Source organism: Panthera pardus, unplaced genomic scaffold (genome assembly GCF_024362965.1).
Source record: "Panthera pardus isolate Hobbes unplaced genomic scaffold, ASM2436296v1 HiC_scaffold_24, whole genome shotgun sequence".
NCBI classification, from domain to species: Eukaryota; Metazoa; Chordata; class Mammalia; order Carnivora; family Felidae; genus Panthera; species Panthera pardus.
Genome location: NW_026526810.1, coordinates 14,626,493 through 14,646,799, shown reverse-complemented (window position 1 = coordinate 14,646,799; position 20,307 = coordinate 14,626,493). Strand labels below are relative to the sequence as shown.

The window sequence follows — 20,307 nt, the reverse complement described above, 5'->3', positions numbered from 1 at the left end:
GGAGCATGTCTGAATTTCTTTCATCTTTAGCCCCTGTGTGCCTGCATTTTACCTTAGAATAACATCCCTTTACAGTTGTAAGCCCCTTCAGGTCCCAAGAGCATTTTCAGAGGCTGTCCCTGTCAGTCTTCACCAGGAGCCTTGAAACAGTCCAAGCCCCAAGGTAATGGATGAAGCAGGGGTGAAATGGCTTCCCAGGACTGCACACTGGCAGGGGACTCTGCTGGTACCAATCCCAGGTCATCCCTGATGCCTTTCCAGTTGACTCTGCAACAGAGTAGAGGTGGGGTGAGGGGAAGAGAATCCAGCAGGAATGGCCTCTCTCTACCTTAATGTGGGAGTTATGGATCTAGGTTCTCACCCAGAAGCTTCCATACATGCACTGTATCCATGGTTTCCAAGCACACTCCTAGGCCCTCTGTCCACATTCAGGGGTGTCATGAAAGTCACCACCAGACTTAATGTGATGATGTCTGCAACCTAGCCACATTCCACCTTTTGGAACTAAGATAGATACAGGTCTAAAATGGCTATTTTATTTTAGAAACTATTGTTCTCCTAGGATGATAGTTCCCACAAAGCATTGGTCTTTCCCTTTGTTTTGGCTGATAGCCTTTCCCCTCTCCTCATTGTGTTCCTGATCTTTATTGCTTTTAAATCACTGGAAATTTTCTTGCATTTCCCTCTATAGGAACTTGCATTTTGAAAAGCATTTCAGCCTACCAGACCTTCACATAATTTATTATGGACATATTTTGCACTTACAATATCAGGGTGTAAAAAGCACATCTCCCCTTTATTTACAGGAAGTTGTCACAGACTTTTCCTGAATTTAAATTTGCTTAGAATTTAGCCAGGACATGCTGCAAGTTTTGATTCCATTAGAGAACCGTTTTGATTCCATTAGAGAACCGAAAACAAAACTGCATACTACTTGGCCTGAGACCTCAATGCTTTTTTTGTGCCTTCCTGAGTGACAGACTAATTGACGGTCAATATGTGAATTAAAACTCACTTCCAAGAAAAAAAAATTTTCTCTTAAAGCTCTCAGGGAGACCAAAAAATAAAGCCACCCCTTCTGTGCCTGTCCCAGCACACTTGGCTATTGTGAATAATTCTGCCTGTGAACATGGGCATACAAGCCCCTGCTTTCACTTCTTGTGGACATATACCCAGAAGTGGCATTGTTGGATCATGTGGTAATTCTATGTTTAATTTTTTTGAAGAACCGCTATATTGTTTTCCTTAGAGGCCATTTTACATTCCTGCCAGCAATGCACAGGGTTCCAATTTTTGTACATGCTCACCAACACTTGTGATTTTTTTTTATTTTTTATAATAACCATTCTAATGTGTATGAAAGGGTATCTCGTTGTGGTTTGGGTTTGCATTTCTCTGATGATGAGTGATGTTGAGCATATTTTCATGTGCTTATTGGCCATTTTTATATCTTCTTTGGAGAAATGGCTACTCAGGTCCTTTGCTTATTTTTGAATGGGGCTGTTTGGGTTTTAGGTTGAGCTGTAGGAGTTCTTTATGTATTCTGGATATTAATCCCTTATCACATATATGATTTGCAAATATTTCCTCTCATTCTATGGGTTGCCTTTTTTTCACTCTGTTCATGGTGTCTTTGGATGCACAGAACTTTTTAATTTGGTTAAGTCCATTTTTTTAAATTTTATTGCTTATGCTTTGGTGTCATCCCCCAAAAATCTTTGCCAAATCCAACATCATGAAGCTTTTTTCCTAATTTTCTTCTAAGAGTTTTATAGATTTAGCTCTTACATATAGGTCTTTGGTTCATTTTGAGTTAATTTTTATATATGGTATCAGGTGAAGACCCAACTTCATTCTTCATGTGGATATCCAGTTTTCCTAACACCATTTGTTGAAGAGATTGTCCTTTCCCCATTGAATAGTCTTGGTACTCTTATTGAAAAATCATTTGGCCATAGATGTGAGAGCTTGTTTCTGGACTCTCCATTCTATCCCATCATTCTGTATGTCTGTCTTTACATGCATATAACACTGTTTTGATTCCTATAGCTTTGTAGTAAGTTTTGAAATCAGGAACTATTGTATCTCCAACTTTGCTCTCTTTATCAAAATTGTTCTGACAATATTGACTCTTATTCTTTTATATTTAGTGTCTTCCCATTTCTATTTAAGAATTCAGAAAATGTATTATCCATGAAACCATTTTGAAAGAGCTACTCAGAGACTCCCTATAGTAAAATAAAAAAATTAATTCAATAAAGCAGAAACAAAAGATACATAAATTATACATGATTAATTAACAAACAGGAAAATGCAGTCACATGTTGTAATTTAACAATGTAGCCATGAAGCTTAATGCAACTGTTAAGAAATTATTCTTCAGAAACTACAAGCATGAAAATTAAAAGCAATTCAGAGTATTTTAAATAATTTAAACAAAATATAACAGATAGCAAGGGAAGGGAATTACATTGAAATAATTGTCTTATCCTGTTTGGAAATTAGAGGCTAATATCTGTTCATCAATTCTCAAGGTAAAAAAAATTAATATACTTATATGTGTAACAAACTTAAGATAAATGCTAGAAGTAAAAATAAGATATATAACTTCTAAAAAAATTACAAGAAAAATAAGACCAATCAAGTCAGCTGAAGACAGTAAAGAAATTAACACCATAAAATTTGAGGAGTAGAAAACACTAAAACAGATGACGAAGAATGAGCCAAATACACCAGTCATCTACCTACCCTACTCTTAATGCTACTCAAAAAATAAAAATGAACTGGGGTGCCTGGGTGGCTCAGTCGGTTAAGAGTCCGACTTCGGCTCAGGTCATGATCTCGCGGTTCGTGAGTTCAAGCCCCGCATCAGGCTCTGTGCTGATGGCTCAGAGCCTGGAGCCTGTTTCAGATTCTGTGTCTCCCTCTCTCTCTGACCCTCCCCTGTTCATGCTCTGTCTCTCTCTGCCTCAAAAATAAATAAACATTAAAAAAAATTTTTTTTAAATAAAAAAAAAATAAAAATGAACAGATTAAATTCCCCAACTAAAGTACAGCTACTCTGAAATTGAATAAAGGATTAAATTTTATCTATAATGTTTTAGATAAGACACAGCTGAAAAAAAAGATGGCCTAAAGAGGTAAAACTATAAAGGAATAGGCAAAACTATCACAAGCAACATTACAAAAAGAACAAGGAGCAGTAAGACAAGCAGTAGAGTATAATTCAAGGTGGGAATATATACACAAGACCAAAATATTTTATATTAGTAATAGAAACCACCAAAAAGAGAGAAATCATGTTAGCTTCGAAATGTTGAAAGTAAAGCACCTATGCGTATGAAGATTTGTGATTTCTCCATCTGGGTGGGAGATGTGAAAGGGGAAGCCAGCTAGGAGTCTGGAACCTCAGGGTACTTGGGAACTGTGGGGACAAGACACATCATTCCAGGCCTCAGGGCACACCACTGGACAGGGGCATTCCATAGACACAGGCAGGATCCTTGGACTTCACCCAGAGTCTAAGTGTTATCATGTAGGAAAGCGGGGTTCCTGTACCACATGTGGGTCTATGTAGGGTGCCCAAGTGTGACCTAGTACCCTCCCTGCACCTGTGAAGTCACAGTCCTCCTAGCTTAAGAGTGTCCTAGGGTTATGATGCTTGCAAGAAAACTCTACATTGCATATAAGTGAGTGGATCTCAGGAGTCAAGATGCTGTGGCACAAGGTGTGCCCACTTGGAACAAGGTGTAGTCCACAGGGACCCTCTCTACTCACAATGCTGTTCATGACACTCTGCCCTCCACGTGGAGCACTGTGCATCCTGTCAGGACCAAGGTGTGGTCATCACTATGACTGCTTAGATACCCCATGGTCCAGGTAGGGATTATGAACAGTTTCCTAACTTTGAGACTCCTCATAGACCACACCACCCAAGGGTCTCATGGAATGTCAGAAGTCAGGCTTTGGTCTAGGAGTCCCTCTGGGAAGGACTGGGAAGGATCCTTCTGGGAAGATCCAGAAGGATCTTCTGGAACATCAGCACAGTGCATGAACTTCTTCTGTGTTCTAACCCACAGCCACTTCTCACACTTCCCCACTGAGCAGACTTGTCCCATGCGTGTATCCTGACCTGCCTCTAGATGCCTGCATTTATTTAAAAATTAAAAGGTGGGGTGGTGTGTTAAGAAGGGAGAGTCAGAGATATGGGGTTCACTATCAAGACCATTTCAAGTTCACACTGAATATTTAAAATCACTTTTAAATTTGAAATATTCACATTTTAATTTTAAAATGTATTAAAAATTATTCATAACACTGAAGTTTTAAATTGTCATTTTTAATGAAATATGAACATTCTGCTTTATCCTTGTTGTCTTTTCCAGAGCCCTCAGGGGTTGTGGTCCCACACCATCTACTGGAGCAACAATGGGCCATTTCCAGCAGGAACGGTGCAGCATTGCCCTGGCTGCCTGATTGCCACACACCCCCAGAGAATCACACTGTTTGAAAAGTAAGTTCCGTGTTCATGGGTTCCTAGTGACTGTGCCAGAGGGACAAATGCAGTCAACACCTCTAGCAACAGCACTTGTAGTGGTCCTTGGAGAAAATTGTCTGGGAATCAGATCTAAAGCCAGGGATAGTGTTATTTATTCACTAAAGTTCATTCAGAAGATTATGAAATGAGTTTGGTATTGCATTAGAATAATAAACATTATTCTCAAAAAAAGAAAAACATGATTGTAGTAAATGACCAATAAGTGATTTGATTTATACCTAGTACAAAATTTACCAACTAAGTCTGTTGCCATCTGTTGCTACCATGATTGATTTTTAAACTACTGTAAGAGTAATATAAACAAAAGTAGTCTTATCACCTTCACATATTATTTTCTTTTTTAATGTTTCCTCTTAGTTCTTATCCCAAAATGTAATTTTCATCTAGTTGATTAAAAGCATAGCATTGCTTTTGCCTTATGACTCCTTGAATGAACATTTTCTTTTTGTCTGCCTTTTATTTTGATAAATTTCAAATCTATTAAAAAAATGGAAACTGAGCACCCATATATCCTTCACTCAGATTTACCAGTTGTTTACCCACATAGACACACACACATACACACATGGAATATATATTTGGGTGTGTACATATATGTGTGTTTAGTGTTTTCCTCTGAATCATTTGAAAGTAGGTTGCAGACATCATGACATACTTTGGCAAATATGTCCTAAGTCTATTGGCTTTTTACTTCAAAACTGTAGTACCATTATCACTGGGGAATTTAGCATTGATAAAGTAATCTTATCCAACATATAGTATTCAAATACCTCTGGTTGTTCCCAAAATATTCTTTGTAGCTGTTTTCCCCTATCTTGCATTCAGTTAAATATCATGCCCTGAATTTGGTTAGGTGTCTTTAAATCTAAATCAAAATGCTACTTTTGCTTTTATCTTTTTTGATTTTTGACGTTGTTGAAGAACCTAATAAGCCATTTATTTTGAGCAGAGTCTCACAGTCTGGATTTTCCTGGCTGTTCCTTCCTCCCTAGGCACAGACACACGTTTTGTGTGTTTACAATGCAGCAGTGGGTTCACCATATCATTGTAACCGGGCATGGTGATGACAAGTTTGTTCACCTGGTTAAGTTGGTCTCTGCCAGAATTCTCCCTTATAAAGTTACTGGTTTTTATCCCTTGTAATTAATAAGTAATCAGTGGGGCAAACTTTGAGACCATGTGAATATTCTCCTGCCTAGCCCATTTTTCACCCACATTAGCATTTATTGACAGTTGTGTGATGATTTTTAACTAATCAGTTAATCAGCACCACATTTCTTCCCTGCAATAGGTTTCGTTATTTTTTTCATTCTTCCGTGGTTTTGAGCTGCCGCACAAGGGGATATATCAAAGCAGTCAAGAGAAGGACTCTGAAATTAGACCGTCTGGGTGCGCGTCTGATATGCATCCCATCTCTGGCACACACTAACTGGATGACCTTGAGCAAATACTTCATCTCATAAACCCTCAGTGTCCTTATCATGAAAATTAGGAGGCAAAGAGTAACCCTTGCACGGGGTGTCTGGCAGGGATGGAGCCCACAGTTGGCCTCACTTAGTATTAGTTTTTATTATCAGTGGCAGGGAGGACAGGCTGAGTGCCTCTGGATGCTGCTTCACTCCTGAGATTTTCTGTAATCCCTGAAAGCTGAATAAGACCCTAAGCGAAAATGCTGATAATGCTGAATGACAGGGCAGAGGTTCCCCAGGATGTGAGTGGTCATATTTTTAAGTCCCTGAAGTTAGAAGGTTGCATAGAGATGCAAAATCCCCAAGACAGGAAGCATTCATCAGTGAGAAGCATCCTAATGGTATCCACTCTGCCATTCTGGTTATTTCTAACACTCTTCATTGCTTTGCTCCTTCCCCTCACTGGGCTTGGATCTGCCTAGTCTGCTGGCAGTTTTGCCTTTCAGTCACTAGCAAGCAATGGGACTTTTTGTTTGAAGATTATTAGGTTTATTTCTGTGTAGATGAGGTCCCCATGGGTTTATTTGAGCTCCATTGTCTTGGAATCTTCCTTGAGAATGTTTTGGAAATTATACCAAGAAAATACATGTTAGTTTAGGAGCTACAACACATGGACGTGGATTAGGCTGTCTTAAAAAAACAAACAAAAAGACTGCCCTTGGAGAACATTTTTAGCTAGAGTATCTGAAAAGTGCTTCCTCTAAAAATTTTACTTGCCTGAATTCCTTCCCCATGACTTTTTGAAAGCACACGAGGGCTGGTTTCCACAAAGAAGGGCTATTGTAGGCATGCATGCTTCATCCTGCATGTTTCCTGGCTTGTGGCTTTCGAGGCTGAGCTTGAGGCCCCTCTGAGGTGTCACCCATTCTCTTACTTTCTGGGTGATGCCAGGCCAGCCACCCTGAGGTTAGCCATGGCAGAGGATGGGCCCTGAAGACCCAGATGTAACATCTCTACATGGGCATAAACCCGAAGTCTCCCAGAAGGCTCACCACCGCCTCCTCCTCCTATCTTCCTCCTTTTTAGCTGTTAACATGTCAGGAACCCTCCACCTATCTCTGTGTCCCTTTGATGAGCTCCTTGGAGAAGGGACCATGATATAGGCACAACATAATAGTTTAAGGGTTGAGTGAAACACAGTTAAAACCCAGATGTGCAGTTCTGCGTAAACACAGAGGAAATCACTTGGGTTTCATTCAAATGTGTGGGTGGAAATATCAGAGCTGCCTTTCTTCTCTTCTCAGTGCATCCTGTGGAACTCTGTCCACTTGGAAACCTGAGTTATCTGGTCTTAAGTGAGTAGCATGCTCCTAACCTGTATTCTTGAAAATGACATAGAAACAGCCAAGGAAAAAAGACCCCTGTGGAGAAGCCCTTCCCCAAGGCTTGCAGGTCCCAGGCCTTGCTGGGGGGGACCTCCTCAGTGGCCTGAGCAGGTCCATGAGTCTCTGTCTTCCTGCTCCCTTGACTTCCCTATTCCTGGGGACTCCCACAGCCACTGTCCTGAGGGCTGCACAGATCTCTGTCTGGGTCCCGGGACCCCATTTTTCTTTATGGCAGATGTGATCAGGGCACTATGTCTTTCCATGTCCCTCCCACACACAGTGAGCTATACCTCCCCAGGAAGGACAGAGTCTGGGCCCTGAAGCAGCCACAGGGCTGGGGTGGCACACCCAGGCTGGGAGAAGGACAGTAGAGCCCAGGGCTTGATGTCTGCCTGGGGAACCAGGCTCTGCTCATTGGTGCCAAATGTGGAGCAAAAGGGTGGAGGTGCTGGGCGAGACAGGTATGTCCTTCCATCTATGTGAAGTCCTAGCCCATGGTCTGTCTGGTTCTAGGATCTGGGATCAGGTGCTCACTCCCTGCTATCTGGCTGGGTTGCCATGGCTTCCCATCTGCCCAGTGGAGACAGTTGTCCCTGTTGGTTAGGCCTCCCAGAGTGGATTTGCCCTTGATTCCAGGTGCCACTTGATTCCAAGTGGATGTGTCCCTTGATTCCAGGTGCTGAGTGTTGGAGGGCAGGACAGAATGTTCACCTCCCTCTTCTACTGGTGCATCTAGCAGCACTTAGCACCAAGGATTCCATGTAGAAAACCTATTCCTGACCCTCAGGGTCCACACTCAACAGTTGCTGTTGTCAGAAAGGAGCTGCGTAGGGCAAACGCCAAAGCCCATGAAGTCCTGTAGTAGGGCTGTCCCTCTGAATGTCCTAAACTGAGCAGAATGTCCCCTTGAGCAGAAGGAGCTGCAGATGGAGGAAGGTGAGCAGTGGTCTCAGCATGGCCCCACTGCAGGCACGTGTCTCCAGCTTCCTCTCCCAAGGATGGAATTAAGGTTCCCGTCCACTGGGGCTGCCAGGGATACACCAATGTGGTTTCCATCCATAGGCCTCAAGCCCAACTCTTGGTTACACCAAGGCCTGGCTGGGGGCCAAGTGTGAATCAGCTCTCTAGGCCTCAGTTTCCTTATCTCTGAAATGGGGATGGTGGTGATGATGCCCTCCACATGGGGCTCAGCTGAGGACAAAGTGAGTTAATTCATGAAAAGTTCCCAGAGCTGTGACACTTGGTAAGAATGCTAGAAATCATGTTGTAAGTATGCAGACCTAGGGGGATGCTTAGCTCATAGTGAGCAGTGACTTTCAGCTCCCTTCCCCTGTCCTCCCACCCACTTTGACTCAGTTTTTATCAACAATTGCGTTGTGAAATAGCACAGCGCTGCTCTTGAGGGCACTTTGTGGTCTGTGGGGTTGTGTCCCTTGGGTCAGGACCAGAAATCTGTGATTCATTATTTTTGGTCTGTTTTTCATGGTTTTCTCATGTGCCCAGAATTAAAGCTCATTGTGCCCACAAAAGGCACTTGATAGTCACTGAGAAATGAGACCGGCCTTGGAGCCCATGGCCCTGTGCCACTGACTACATCTTACCTCCCAACTGGGTGACAAGACTGGTTAACACCAGTCCCACCTGAGCGTCCTCCTGTGCCATCCTTCCCTGGCCTTCAGACCCTCTCCTGGCCTTCCCATCAAACCAGAGGCTTTTCCCCTCCAGCCCAGGATTGCTCCAGAAGCTGTGGAATCCAGCTGCCTGTGCTCATAAGCCTTTTATCTGGTACTCACAGATAGGTCTGCATGTGACCCATGCACTCCCTCAGCTGGTCTTGAAATCCTGTGCTCACAAGCACACATCCAAGTGCACGTCTAACATTTTACATCATAAATTTAAATAGGGACAAAGATGTAATTTCTTTCATATTGTAATAATGACATTTTATTTTTTTAACTTTATTTATTTTGAGAGAGAGAGAGTGCTGAAGGGTGAGAGAGAAAGGGAGAGAGAGAATCACGAGCAGGCTCCGCACAATCAGCTCAGTGCCCAATGCGGGGCTCTAACTCACAAACCATGAGATCATGACCTGAGCCAAAGTTGAGAGTCAGACACTTAACCAACTGCACCACCCAGGTGCCCCAATAATGACATTTTAAAACAGCACAGATGCGTCACTTTTTTATTGAGGTATAGTTGACATATGTTAGTTTCAGGTATACAACATAGTGATTCAACAATTCTGTACATTACACAATGCTCCCCATGATAAGTGTAGTTACCATCTGTCACCATAAAACATTATTATGTTATATTTTAAATTTTATTTCTTATTTTTTTTAATTTAAATCCAAGTTAACATATAGTATAATAATGATTTCAGGAATAAAATTTAGTGATTCATCACTTACATATAACACCCAGGGCTCATCCCGATAAGTGCCCTCCTTAGTACCCCTCACCCCTTTAGCCCTTCCCCCTGACCCAACACCCTGCCAGCCACCCTCAGTTTGTTCTCTGTATTTAAGAGTCATTTATGGTTTGTCTCCCTCTCTGTTTTTATCTTATTTTTGCCTCCCTTCACCTATGTTCATCTGTTTCGTTTCTTAAATTCCATGTATGAGTGAAATCATACAATATTTCTTTCTCTGACTGACTTATTTCACTTAGCATACTACATTCTAGTTCCACCCACGTTGTTGCAAATGGTACAATTTCATTCTTTTTGATCACTGAGTAACAGTCCATTGTATACATATGTACCACATCTTCTTTATCCGTTCATTCGTTGATGGGCATTTGGGCTCTTTCCATACTTTGGCTATTGTCAGTAGCACTGCTATAAACATGGGAGTGCATGTACCCCTTTGGTTATTACAATATTATTGACTATATCCCCTTTGCTGTACTTTTCATTCAGATCTAGCACTTTTAAAAAATATACATTGTGGAGGCGCATCTGGGTGGCTCAGTTGGTTAAGTGTCTGACTCTTGATCTTGGTTCAGGTCATGATCTCACAGTCATGCTGAGCACGCAGCCTGCTTGGGACTCTCTCTGTCCTTTCCTCTCTGCCATTCCCCTGCTTGCTCTCTCTCTCGCTCGCTCTCTCACTCTCTCTCTCTCTCCCTCTCTCTCAAAATAAATAAATAAGCATTAAAAAATATATATGCACACACACACACACATACACGTACACACATAACGGGATATAAAAACCACCCATTCAAAATACAGAATAAATAGATCCTTCCTTCACTTTGAAAGTTTACACCATTTTGTTTCCTCCTTGAATTTATATAGAAATATGAAATTCCACATCCTCCACAAAAATCTATCATAATTTTCTGCTTAAAAGACATTCACTGATTATCCTGTCACATGTCTTGGCATATTTGTTTGTGTATATTTGGTACACAGATATATATATATATATATATATATATATATATATATATATATATATAAACACACACATACATATGTTAAAATATTTCATTTGGCTTTTTACTAATACCATTTGTAGTATTGATTAGTGTTAAGTTGATCAAAACAGGATAATTAAAAAACAAAATGAAATGTATCATGGAACAGTCTTAATGAGATGGATAACAGAGAGGCTTCTGGGGAGGAGGCTTCTGGTGTAAGGAGTCATTGTCTGTCCCTTTGTGTGGCATCTGGAGGTTTGCACTCCAGAACAATGGAGGACGTGGGAAAGAAGAACCTGCAGGGAAGGCGTCTTACCCACAGATGGATTTTAGGATAGATTATATATGGATTTGAGAATGTGAAAGTTGGTTGTTTACATTTTTTTAATGTTGATTTATTTTTGAGAGAGACAGAGCATGAGTGGGGGAGGGGCAGAGAGAGAGGGAGACAGAATCTGAAGCAGGTTGCAGTCTCTGAGCTGTCAGCACAGAGCCCAACAAGGGATCGAACTGCAAGATCATAACCTGAGCCAAAGTCGGACACTCAACCAACTGAGCCATCCAGGTGCCCTGAAAGTTGATTGTTTAAGTGTTCCACACTCGTGTCCCTTGAAAAATCTTAATGTGCCCCAGGGGTGCCCAGGCTCTCCCTGCTCACTCCAGCCTAGATCTGGTCCTGCTGCCAAGGTTGGATGCCCTGTTGTCACCATCCTCGCCTCTGCATCCCTTTGTGATCATTTCCATGTGTGACACTGACCTCCCCTACCCCTACAGCTTTCTTTGGAACCATGTAATCTTCTAGAATGCAGTTGTGTCCTTGATCCCATTATGGCCTTCCAAGTATCTGTGTAGACTGAGTCTCCCAGAGGAGTTCAGAGATAGCTGAATACTTGTTTTTAAAACTTTAATGTATATAGTATGTCATATTCTGGATCTTTCTTTCCTGGAGTCAATGTATTTCTCCATGTTGGCTATACCTTCTAGGGTAGCATTTCTGTATGCAGCTTTTTCTTAGGCCCATGGCAATGTGTGTACCTCAGTGTGGGCTCATTGGCATCACCAATCAGGAAACCCTAGTAACCAGACCCAGCTTTGGGGCCTCCTCCTCAAAGCCCAGGTGCCGAGCCATGGAAAAGAAGAACAGTCCCCAGTGAGATAGAATGAATATCAATTCTTAACAGGCTTACATTCTCAGGGGCAGTTTTTAAATCTTCTGTGATCAGAGAGGCCTGTCATCCACATGGACATTGTGCCACCACGAATGTGTGCATGTGGGGTGGCCAGTTAAGATAATGCCTGGAGAGCAGTGTCTCTAGGGATCCTTTTCCAGTGTTTTGCTGAATTCCCTCTGTACCTTGTGGGAATTCCTAAAGCATGCAAAGCCCAGTTCTCAGACAAAATCATTTATTAGCATGCACCAAAACTTTACTTAACTCATTGATAAGGGAACCAGCAAAAGATAAATGATCTGGCTCCAAGTACACTTGAGTAACTAGAATTTATAGTCAGCTAGAAAAGAAATACAGAAATAAGATGCTATGTTAAGCTAACTCCCTAGAGGGTAATAAAATAATACTTTATCTAAGGTTAACTTTTGTACTGAGGGCAATAAAAATCACATTGTTATAAATTTTTGCAACTTAGTGTCTAATTTTACAGAGCTATAAACCTTCTGCATCTTTGTAAGTCGTTAGTTGTTACATAAGGAGTTGTAACACTTCTCAAGAGTTTCAGAATCAGATAAAACAGGCTTATAATAAGTCTGTTTTAGCAGGATATCAAAAACACAAGTAATCCCCATTTTTTCCCTTTTTTTCAAGTTTAGAGTAAATTTTTCTACAATTAGCCAAAAAAAAAAAAAAAGATGAATGGGGCACCTGGTAAAGCATCTGTCTCTTGATTTCAGCTCAGGTCATGATCTCACAGTTCGTGAGTTTAAGCCCCACATCAGGTTTCTTTCTGACAGTGTGGAGCCTGCTTGGGATTCTCTCTCCCTCTCTCTTTGTCCCTCCTCTACTTGCGTGCTCTCTCTCTCTCTCAATAATAAATAACTTTTAAAAAAACATTCCTGACAAATTATCAGTGATCATGTAGCACCATATTAAGATGCTGCCTTTTGACTTGCACAATGAACTTGAACCCTCATATAGATGCTGCAAGGGCGTCTGTGGTAGGAAGCTTCTGACATGGCTCCCAATCATTCCTGCCTCTTGATATCTACATCCTTGTGTTGTCCCCCATCCTTGTGTGGGGGCTGCACCTAGTGAATTGCACCCAATGAACAGGGTACAGCAAATACGATGGGCTGCCACTTCCAAGATCAGGATACAAAAGACTGGAAGCTCCATTATGCACATGCTCTCACTGATTCTTCTCATGTCCTTGCTCTGATACAAGCCGTCATTTTGCAGTTTCACCAGGGGAAATCCCATGTGACAAGAAATTGATTCTCAGTTCAGTGACTTTCGAGAAATGATTCTGCCAACAATCACATGAGTGAACCTGGAAGGGGTTCCTTCCCTGGTGGAGCCTTTATGCAAGACTGCAGCCCCAGCCAACATTTTGGTTGCAATCTATGAGAGACTCTGAGTCACATGACCCAGTTATACATACCCTGATACCTGACCAGAGAAACTGTGACATAATAAATATGTTAAGTCACTAAATTTTGGAGTAATTTGTTTCAGAGTAATAGGTAACTGATACAGCATCTATGAAATGTGTAGTGTTGATTGTACTTGGGCTGTTGTTCTCAGTTGAGCTCTCCTTCATTTCTTTCTCTATTTCTCCCATCTTCCTTCTCCCTCCTTCTTGCCTATCGTGTCCCCGTTCTTTAACAATCTTTAAAATAATCTTCCTTTCTTGATTCCTGTTCCATCATCCTGTTCTCCCCTTTTCTGGTAGCTGTGATTACATCCCTGACAATTGATTAGAGAGGGCTGAGCCCAGAGGCAGCTTATTTGTGGGGACACCGTGCAGTTCAGAAAAAAAAAAAAAAACTCCATTCATGACAATGACAAAAGAATTTTTTGGTTGACAATCCGTTGCTTCAGACTTGCTGTGACTGTTTCCTCTGGAGCTGCAGTGCTTGCCATTTAGTCTCCAGCCCATCAATGCTTAACATTTGAGGGAAATTGGTTTCAACGTTCTTTCCTCAGGGGAGTGCGGACATACATATTTTCTGCTTTAAAAGGCATTTTCTTTCTTGACTCAAATAGCTGAACCTGTAAAGTCGAACTTCGTATTCATCGATTTCAGTACAGAAACAACTTTTGAATAATTATAAGTTCTTTTCCTATGATACAAAAGCTACCAGAAGCAAATTTTCTGAAAGAATGGTACTCCAGAGGGTTCTATTAGGTTTCAAAGTTATTAAAGAGCATATTGGCAAAGAAGTAAATAGGCAATAACAATAATAATCGTACCTACCCTTTTTTGGTGCTCACGCTAAGCCAACATCGTGTTATGTAACCATCACCACAACCATGTATAATAGGAACTACTATCCTCATTTCAAATATGAAGCAATGAGAACCAGGGAATAGAAGTAAATTGTCCTAGTTTGTTTGCATGCCGGTGTGGATTTATGTCCTAAAACAGGTGTCTCTATAGTGACTAATGTTTAAAACCTAGGTAACTCAAAAAGAACAGCTAGTAGATTAACACGTTGGGTCACAAAGTTGCCAGGTAATTAATTATAGAAATCTGGGTAGGTTCTTAAAAATCCATTCATCTAGATGTCATCTACTTAAAATTTTCAATCATCCAGGATAATATCATCCATAGGGATTATTTTTTTTTCCTTTTTTATTTGGTTTGTTTTTAGAAAGACAGACATTTGGATAAAACACACTGAATTTTATCAGTTGTTAACATGTATAAATATTCAACTAATAATGAGCCTATAAAAAAATAAAACTCCAAAAGCTGAAATTGTCCTGTGCTTGTGAAATTTAAATATTTTTTTAAAGTTTATTTATTTATTTTAAGAGAGAGAGAGAGGAAGGGGAAAAGAGAGAGGGAGAAAGAATCCCAAGCAGTTTCCATGCTGTCAGTACAGAGCTCCATGCAGGGCACAAACCGTGAGATCATGACCTGAGCCAAAATCAAGAGTCTGACGCATAACTGACTGAGCCACCCAGGAACCCCATGAAATTTAAGTAAGTCTAAAAATTTTTTTTTCATGTTTATTTTGAGAGTGAGAGGCTGAGCATGAGCAGAGGAGGGGTGGACAGGGAGGGAGAGAGAGAATCCCAAGCAGGCTCTGCACGGTCAATGCAGAGCCTGATGCAAGCCTGGAACCCACAAACTGTAAGACACGACCTGAGCTGAAATCAAGAATCAGATGCTTAACTGAGCCACCCAGCAACCCCCCCCGAAATTTAAATAATTTTTAATAGAAAAGAATTATGGCATCTGTTCCCTTTGTTTCACTTACTATAAGTATGCTGAAAACCTCCAAATGTAAATGTGCAGCCCACTGGTACTTCTCTCCAAATGTCTCAGACAGCTTTCCCTACCTCAACCCTTAACACACACAGAGACACACACTATACTTACACACACTGTGCATACACTTGCATACACATGCACACACTCATGCACACATGCATGTCTGTGCTCCCACACCCAAATTAAACATATGAACATACAGTCAGACACTGACACACAGAAACTCACACACACTCCTGAACACTGAACAGATTCATACGGACATGCATGCACACAAGCATGTACATATACCCACTAGCAAGTGAACACTTAAATATACATGCATACATGACTTATAATCCACTTAGAATTAATTTTTATGTATTATGTGATGTATATATTGAGTTTCTTTTTTTGTTCCTCCTTTCTTTCCTTTTCCTTTTTTTTTTTTTTTTTTTTTTGGTATATTGATCTCCACTTTTTCAGCACCATTTGTTGAGAAGTTAGTATTTTCTGCATTGGATTGCTTTTGTACCTTTGTGAAAAAGCTGTTGTCTATTTTCCATTCCATTGATCTATGTGTCTAACCTTTGTCCAATTCCTACTATCTTCACCAGTGTAGGCTTATAATCCATTTTAAATTGGGTAGTGTGAATCCTCAAACATTGTCTTCTTTTTCAAAATTGTTTTGGCTAATCTAGCTCCTTTATCTTTTCATATGAATTTTAGAAACAGCTTGCTCTTGTCTACACAGAATCCTTCTGCAATGTTGATTGAGATTGCATTGAATTCATAGATCAATATGAGAATGATTGACATTTTAACTGTCCTTTATCTTACAGTACAGTACATCCAGTACATGCAGACAGTACATCTTGCCATTTATTTAGGTTATCTTTGGTCTCTTTTGTATGAATTTTGTAAACTTACAGTTTTGTTTCTGGAATATGTCCTTGCTCTGTTGTCTTCCAGGTTTGTACACATCTTCCTCTATCTTTTTGGCTCTGTCCACACTGCCCCACTCTACACCCGCACAAAGACCAGCCCTCTACCCCTAACCTACACAATTCCTAGTCCTACAGTGGTTTTCTCATGAGGGATAACTCCCTCAGAGTCATTGTCTTTCTCTCTTGCACTCCAGCAGAGGGCAGCTTCCTTGCCAATGAATTTTTGCCATCTTGTCTCTCTAATATCACTAAGCACTGCATGTTGTACCTGCTTCTTTAATTTTTTTAGGCCACTAACCTCAATATTCTTCAAAGGCAGAGATCATATCTGATTTTGGATTGTATCTTTGGCACCTAACACAGAGCAAGGGCTCAGTTAACAGCATTTGAGTATAGAAGTGGAGAAATAAAGGAATGATGGGAAAAGAAAAAGGTGGGGAGATAAACTAGTAGGCACTGAGACTCTGTGTCAGTTGCTATGACAAGGCAGGGAAATCTGATTGATAGATAGATTTTTAACTTTTGTTAAGCCTTATAAAATTATGAGAAAGATGTAGCATCTTCCCCATGTATAGATGAGGAAATAGATTCAAAAATGTTTAGTGACTTCCCAAAGATCCCACTTGCAAAGAATGGCAGAGCTGAAATTCAAAATTGTCTCTAGCTTTCTCCAAGATCTGTGCTCTGCACACTATCTCCTTTGCTTCTCAATACTGAGCACGTGTCCAACCAAACCAAATCTTTCTGTTCTTCTCTTGTTCATTTATGCTTCCATGTTTTAATTCAGGTCCTGTCACGTCTGGCATATTTTATTCAATAGCTTCAGTGGAAAACATTGTTTAAAATATAGTGTATTACTCAGGACACCTGGATGGCTCAGTCAGTTGAGCATCTGACTCTTGATTTCTGCTGAGGTCATGACCCCAGGGTCATGGGATTGAGCCCTGCATTGAGGGTGCTCAGCATGGAGCCTGCTTGGGATTCTCTCTCTCTTTCTCTCTCTCTCTCTCTCTGCCCCTCCCTTGCTTGCTCTCCCTCTCTCTCTAAAATAAAAAAATAAATAAATATAGTGTATTACCTGAGCACACAGGCAAAGAGCTTAGAAAGCCATAAAGTAAAAGTAAAAACCCTACTCCACTCCCTCCCACAGCCCCACACTGCTGAGAGGCCATCACAATCATAGCACGTGTGCCTCCTGCAGACATTTATCTACAAGAGATTTTTTTTCCTTTCTGCATTTGTAAATCACACTATAATACATGGATATTCTCATATGCCTTAGAGAAATTTCCATATTAACACCTATATCACGGGTCACGTTCTAGATGGGTCATACTTGATTGAACCATCCTCCTACTAACAAACAATTGTTTTTTATATTTCTAGTTGTGCTGCAAGGAACACCCTTATACATGCTTCTTCATGCACATGAGCAAGGTTGACTTTAAGGAAGATACTGAGAGACAGAATTGTAGAGTTACAGAGTATGCACATTAAAAAAAAAATTGGATACTTGGGGCACGTGGGTGGCTCAGTCGGTTAAGCATCTGACTTTTGATCTCACACAAGGTCATGATCTCACAGTTTATGAGTTCAAGGCTCATGTCTGGCTCTGCGCGAACAGGACAGAGCCTGCTTGGGATTCTGTCTCTCTTTCTCTCTGCCCCTTCCCCGCTTGTGCTTGTTCTCTCTCTCGCTTGCTCTCTCTCTCTCACTCTCTTGCTCTCTCTCAATATAAATAAATAAACTTAAAAAAAATTTTAATTTAGATACTGAAAACAAAAATGCCCTCCACTGACCTCACCACTAGCCCAAAATACTACCTATAGCAGTGTAAAAAACTACCCAATTCACCTCACCAGGAATCATGTTTTCAAACTTAATTTTTTTGGGGGTGGATAGGCATCATTCATGGTTATTTTATACTTTTATTTGTAAGTTCCTCATTATTAACTAAGGTTGATTATTTTTTCACATGCTGATGGGTCGTTTCTTTTCAATTGCATATTCTAACTTGCTGCTTTTCTATTGGTCCATGTGTCTTTATCTAATTATTTTGGAGTGTTTCATCATCTATTCTGAGTGCCAACCCCTATTTATTATATAATTTTCAAAATCTTCTGTTCTACTATATAACTTCGACATTTCTATGGTATTTTTTGTCATTAGGAAGTTTGTTTATTGATTTTATATTTTTGCTATTATTAGTTTTATCAAATTTTTCTTTTGTGGGCCTTTTTGCCTCGAGAAGGGTTCCTGTATTTGTCAGGGCAGGCCAAATGCTACAAAAAACATTCCCCCAAATCCCAGTGCTTTGAAACAAATACAGCTTTATTTCTCGCCATGTCAGCCCAATGTACTGCATGGAGAGCCCAGATTCACACGATACCATGTGCCTTCCATGCTTCATCACTCAGGGTCTCAGACTCTCCACGGAATCCTCTCTAGTGAGGTAGCAAGTGAGAGATAAGAGAGAAGCGAAAGATCCAATGTGGTGAGGGGTTGGGGCCAGTCCTAGAAATGGCCCACATCACTTCCATGTCACATTCCATTGACCAGAATGTAGTCACATGGCCACACACAGCTGCATGGGGACCATGTAGTATAATCTGGAAATGTGTTCCCTGAGGAAGAGGAATGGGATGTGGTCAACCTCAAGCAGGTCCTGCAGCTCACTTTCCTACCTCAAGGTCATAAGCATACTCACCTACACTTTCCTTTGGTGCACTTATAGTTTTATTTCTTATCTGTATATATTTTACTCATGTGGAATTTGTTGGTAAATGGCATAATGTGGGAAGCCTAATTTTTTTTTCCAAATGTACTGCTACCTTATTTTATGGTATTGTCCCATCATCACTGGATTTCCACAAATTTAGGAGATTCTCTGTTTATCATTCTATCAGATAGCCATGCCGTCAACCTCGAATGACAGTCAAGTTAACAAGTTAACTAGATATCTTCTTTTTTCACTCATCAGAGTCTGCGGTCAGTGCTCACCTTGGGCTGGCTCCTCAGTGATGTCAGGGCAGCACCTTTCAAATTCTCTTTACATTTCCCTCATGATCACAGGCTGGCACAGCTTTCCTTTTGCATCCCTTTCAAGGTGAGAAGAATGGAGAATTCTCTGCATGCCCCTTTTATTAGAAAAGCAAAATGTTCACTTAAAGTAGCCTAGCATATTTCTTTTTACAATTTTAGGGCTTGTGGAGAGGGAAAAAAACTGGTTATCTGGATACTTTCAGCTGCAAGAAAAGCTGGTAAAGCAGAAATCAGAATTGTCTTGATTGGCTTAGACCAATCATGACTGATTATATGGGGCTGAGTACACTGCAGCCAGGAACAAAAGCAAGTAGCTATGAACTAACAAGGGGAATGGGTATTAGATCAAAAATTAACAGCACCTGCCATAATCATATAGCAAATTCTCTTCCTGGTTCCCTTTTCTCTTCCCTCCCTCCCTTTCTCTGCCTCTTGACTTCCTCCTCCTCTTCATTCTTTCTCTCTCTCCCTCACACTCATGCACACATGCACACATGGAGACATATCTGTGTTTCCTGCCCTCCCCCATTGGTCTATGTGACTCTGTCTGCCCCTATACCAAGCTGCTTTAATCACAGTACTTAAATTTTTTTTAATGTTTATTTCTTTTTTTGAGAGAGAGAGAGACAGAGACAGAGTGTGAGCAGGGGAAATGCAGAGAAAGAGGGAGACACAGTATTCAAAGCAGGTTCCAGATTCTGAGCTGTTAGCACAGAGCCCAGTGTGGGGCTTGAACTCACAAACTGTGAGATCATGACCTGAACCGAAGTCAGATGCTTAACCTGAGCCATCCAGGTACCCCATAGTACTTTCATGTTTGACACAACATGGGACAAACTTCTGCAACCACTTTGGTCTTAATCAAAGTTATCTTAGAATTTACTTCTTTGTTCTTCTAAGTTTTAGAAATTGTTAACTTTCATAAAACTTCTGTTGTGATTGCATGGAATTTATTATAAATATGGGGATTGGCATCTTGAAAATATAGTCATTTGTTTTTCTTTTTCTCCTCCAATAAAGACCGTATTCTGCAAACAAAAGCAAAAACAAAAAGGTTTCTCTCATTTTGTTATGTTATCCTTAGTTAACTATAAGAATTTCTTTTTGGT

At 40.7% G+C, this 20,307-nt stretch overlaps 1 protein-coding gene across 2 annotated transcripts in view; it reads left to right on the top strand.

Moving 5' to 3' along the window:
• Positions 1–20,307, top strand: part of OTUD7A (OTU deubiquitinase 7A) — a 372,559-nt gene that overhangs the window by 183,615 nt on the left and 168,637 nt on the right. Inside the window, exon 2 of one of the 2 annotated variants that reach the window (XM_019460020.2) lies at positions 4,386–4,513. The exons of the other annotated variant lie outside the window; for it this stretch is intronic. The gene's annotated coding sequence lies outside the window, so the exon portion shown is untranslated. The remainder of the gene's footprint in view (positions 1–4,385; positions 4,514–20,307) is intronic. 2 annotated transcript variants of the gene reach the window in all.